Raw genomic sequence first — 5,003 nt, forward strand, 5'->3', positions numbered from 1 at the left:
GGGGCCGGCGGCGGCGCGCGCGCGATGCCCGGGCTGCGCCCCGCCCCCCCACCGGACACGTCCCCGGCCGCCATAGGGCACGCGCCGCACGTGGGCCCTGGACCATTGGTCAAACGCGCTGTCACTCAGCGCCCGCCCGCCCCCCCCCCCCCTTCCGCTGCCCGAGGGGCCGGTTGATATTGAGCGCGGCTCCGCCGGCCGAGCCCCGCGGATAGGGGCGGGGCCGGTTCCCGTGGCGGGGGGAGGGGGAAGCGTGGCCCAGTCTGGGCCGGGCCTGTCCCGTCCCGTCCCGGGGGCTGGGGGCGCGAGGCCTGTCCCTATCCCGGGGGCTGTCCCGGGGCGGGGGCCGGGGCCTGTCCCTGTCCCGCGGGCCGGGGCCGAGCGGCAGCTGGCCGGGGACGCAGCCGTGTCGGTGTCGCTGGCTGCTCCGGGCAGAGCCTCCAGCGGTCCCTGGGGACGGGCTGAGCGCCCCCCTCCCCGATTGTGGGCAGCCCGGGCCGCCGCCCCCCGCCCTGTCCCCGTGTCTGGAAAGGGACGCGAGCGCCGGCTGGGCCTGCGGACGGCCCCCGGCCCGTGTCGGGCCAGCCGCCCCGGAGTCTCCGCCGGCCCCGGGGCCGCAGCGCGGAGCTGCGGTTGCCCAAGACCGGTGCGGCGCCGGGGGCCGCTGATCAGTGTGTGTAACCGGGGTCGACGAACCCCGCGTCCGCTGCTCTGCGAGCCCAGCCGGGCCTGCAGCCCCGAGGCCGCTGTCACCCCGCACACCCTGCCCAGCCTGGGCGCCGGGGCGGGGTCTTTGTGTCCTCCAGCGACCTCATTCGGGCAGGGGAAAGGAGCGCATCTGTGCCCGTCCCTACAAAGAACCCCCGCCCTCCTTCCACAGGGCCCAGAGAGGAGGGCTTAGCTTCCCTCCTTCGCGCTACCTCCCGCGGCGGGGAAGGAGCATCAGCCCCCTGCCCTGCTCTTCCTCAAGGAAAGGGGAGGTCAGAACAGGAGAGAAAAGAAAAGAAGTGGGTCAGAGCTGTGCAGTGAGGGATGCGGGAGTCAGCTCTGCCTCCTCAAACCTCTCCCTTTCTGTCCAAATATGTCCCCACAGTGCTGAGAGCTGGATGGGGAGGTGGGAATGAACATATGCCGTGCATGGTGCAGGCCGAGGTGGGGGGAGGAGCTGAGAACAGGCATGCTTGTTGCAGGGCCCAGGCATACAAAGCAGAGACCCAGGTGAGCGGTGAAATCAGGATGTTTGATATATGGCCCTGAGAGTGCAGTTGGGAGGTGCGAACCAGCAGGTGCAAAATACACAGGCCTCGTCTACACCTACAACTTAGGCCAACTTAGCTACCGTGCGCACCCCTGAAAGAGGTAGGGTACCTCTAGGGTCCTGCAGCACAGCTATGCTTCTCTACTATAGATGCTCCTTCCTCCACTGATGAAAGGGTTTTTTCATTGCTGTAGTTAATCCACCTCTCTGGCAGGCAGTGGTTAGGTTGACAGGAGAATTCTTCTCTCAGCCTAGCTACAGCTACAGCAAGGGGTAGGTTGACTTAACTATGGCACTTAGGGAGTGAAACTTTTCACAGCCCTAAACAACATAGCGAGGTCAATCTAGTTATTAGATGTAGATCAGGTCATAGTTAAGCTGACATAGGCCCCAGTATAGATACCACTAAGGTGATGGAAGAATTCTTCCGTCAACCTAGCTGCCACCTCGAGGGTGTAGATTTACTACAGTGACATAAATCTTTTCCAGCACAGTACCAAGTGTCTATGCTACAGTAGCATAGCTGCAATTGTGCTGCTATAGTGTAGACATAGCCACAGTGTTGAGAGCAAGGTGAGGAGCTGAGAACAGGCATACTCCATGCACATAATAGGCCCACAATTGTTATAATTGCAGGAGTTGGGGCAGAAGGGAATGAGAACACTCAGTGAGATGGTTGGAGCTGAACACTGCTCAGACCTATTGTTTCAGGCTGCATTCATCTCCTTGGGGCTTCTCCAGCTGAGAAGAGCACACTGAGATGAATGGACCACTTCACACCTCTCTGAGTTTCCTATACTGCTAAGAGTCGGCTGAAGATGGGAAAGAAAGGAGGTGGGATTTGGAAGTGCTGGTGGAGGAACTTCACTTTCCTGAGGTTTCCCACGATCTCTCCCTTCCAATGGCCACTGAACCTTCTGATTCTAACCTTCCATGCCTGGTAGGAGATCACCTCAGGCATTCTCATAGGCCCATAAGAACGGCCATACTGGGTCAGACCAAAGGTCCATCTAGCCCAATATTCTGTCTTCCGACAGTGGCCAATGCCAGGTGCTTCAGAGGGAATGAACAGAACAGGTCATCAATCTCATTGCTCTTTCAATAGCAGTGGAGAGGAAAATCACAGCACCCATGTGTTCTGTTACATAAGCCATTTAACCCTACCAAATTCACAGTCCATTTTGGTCAATGTCACGGTCCTAGGAATTTAAAAATAATAAATTTCATGATTTCAGATATTTAAATCTTAAATTTCCCAGTATTGTAATTTTAGGGGTCCTGACCTGAAAAGGAGTCGTGTGGGTGGGTTGCAAGGTTATTGTAGGGGGGGGTTGCGGTTCTGCTACCCTTCCTTCTGCGCTGCTGCTGGCAGCAGTGCTGCCTTCAGAACTGGGCAACAGGAGAGCGATGGCTGCTGGCCCCGGGAGCCCAGCTCTGCAGGCAGCGCAGAAGCAAGGGTGGCAATACCACGAGCCACCTAAAATAGGCTTGTGACCCCCCCTGCAACTCCCTTTTGAGTCAGGACCCCCAGTTTGAGAAATGTTGGTCTCCCCCATGAAATCTCTATTGTATAGGGTAAAAGCACACAGAAGACCAGATTTCATGGTGGGAGACCAGATTTCACAGTCCGTGACGTGTTTTTCATGGCCACGAATTTGATAGGGCCCTACATATAACACAATATTGTAATTCATAATATGTCCTTATTAGCCACAAACAAACATAGCAGCTACCTGAGAGCTCCTCAGTTAATGAGATGTACATGCTCTGGGACAGTGTACAGCTGAGCACTACGCATGGAAATCACACTGTTAAATTTATCTGCAATTATCAAAATGGTAAAAGGCACTCTGATGGAAAGCAAGGGTAATAGGAAATCTGAGAAGGAATTTACAAGGATGGGCCTGAAATATTTCTCAGGCCTGGTCTATACAAGTTGACTTGTGTTGACCTAGTTGTGCACGTCTACACCAAAGTTTGTCTCCTGCTGACATAAGTACCTTATTACAGCAACACACCACCACCACCTCCCCAAGCGACTCAGAGCCGTGGTTTAACTACTTAGGTCAATGCAGTGAGAGTACAGACACAGCATTACTAAGTCAACCCTGACAGTCCTGCAGCAGTTGTCCCACAGTGCCCATCTCCATGACAGTGGCTGCTTCAGTCACAGCCTTGAATTTCACTGGGTCACAGACACTCTCCCCACACTCCTCCCTGCCTTTTTAAAAATCATGTTTTATCTATGCCTCTTCCTGAATGCCCACCTTGGCCAGCACACCTACCAGCTCACCTTTGTTGCGTGCATCTGACCAGAGTGCCCCCCGCCCCCCAGCTGCTAGGAGCAGGCAAGATGTCTTCTCCCCATAGCCCAAGAGAATCCAAGAGGCTGTACAAGCCCAGCTACAGAACAGCCATAGAAACACAGACATCTACGTACAGATTGCACAGGGGACGGTGAAATGGGAGTACAACACAGAGGGGCAGCAGTGCTATATACAAGCCAAGGAAATTCTCCAGGGATACCAGAAGGTGAGGGAGGGCAGCTAGAAATCTGGTGCAGCTCTGCAGACCTGCCATTTTTACTGCAAACTGCAGGCCATACTTGGCAGTGACCCCACCAGAAGCCAGCAGATGACTGTGAACAGTTCACAGGAGCCGGATACAGAGTCCCGTGCTGTGAATAGTAAGGAAGAGGGGGAAGAAGCAGCAGGGAACTCAAATCATGCCACAAGCCAGCTGCTTGAAACTCCATCAAGTCATGCCAGTCCCACCAGCTGAGCACAGATGATACTACTGGTGAAGAGGAAGGGAGCTCAGGCAAGCATGTGCATGCTTTCATACATTTTTTTCTTTTGGTTGCCCAAAACTTCACCACCCTTCCTCTGCTAACAATTTTCCCCATTTACAACTGGCACCCATCCATCCGCATGTGCACAGAACAAAGCCACTGACTTCTGATTGCTTACTTTACTGGTATTATGTTTGAATTTATTCCCTATTGTTTTATTTTCTAAGAAATTAGTAGGGAAATCTGATCACACAATCCCCAGCAGATCAGTGTCCTGTGCTCAGGTAGAGGTAGAACAGAGAGGTAGAGGTGGCATCTGCTTTTCAGTTCTTTTGGCGCGTTAGGCTAGGCAGGGGAGGCCATCTAGAGTAGTTTGTTAATCTGAATAGGGATGTCCCTTTTATCCTCTTGAAAGCTCTTGATGAAACTTTCATGGAGATACTCTGCAAAACTCTCCCGAAGATTTCTAGGGATGGCAATCTTGTATCTTCCACTGCCAAAGAAGACTTTCCCATGGCACTCTGGCATCGTTGCAGTTAACAGCTGGCAGCATATAGGCCCGGCTGGCTTGGGAACATCAGTAGCAGCTGGGATCTCTGAGCCTGCGTCACCCTCAGGAGGGAGATAATGCCAAAAGCACCATTGCCTGTGAAAGTATTCCCACTATTTATTGAACTCTCTCTAAACCCACAGATGGGGATGGGCACTCAGCATTTAAAGCTTCAACTCAACAGAACAGCCCTCCGCCCTGCTAGGCTAGGCCACCTTCACCATAGTTTGAGCTGCAGAGCTCCTGTAGTGAGGCACTCCAATGTTAAAGTGACAATTCTCATTTCTGATTAAAGATATTGATGGGAATAATTTAAGGGAGTTTTGAGACTTCTCTCTCCCTTTTTGTTGTGACTGAAAGATCTAATGGTGCATCTGTCTGTTTTAATCAGCAGCCTCTAGTGG

This window comes from Lepidochelys olivacea (assembly GCF_965140295.1).
Source record: "Lepidochelys olivacea isolate rLepOli2 genome assembly, chromosome: 6".
NCBI lineage: Eukaryota > Metazoa > Chordata > Testudines > Cheloniidae > Lepidochelys > Lepidochelys olivacea.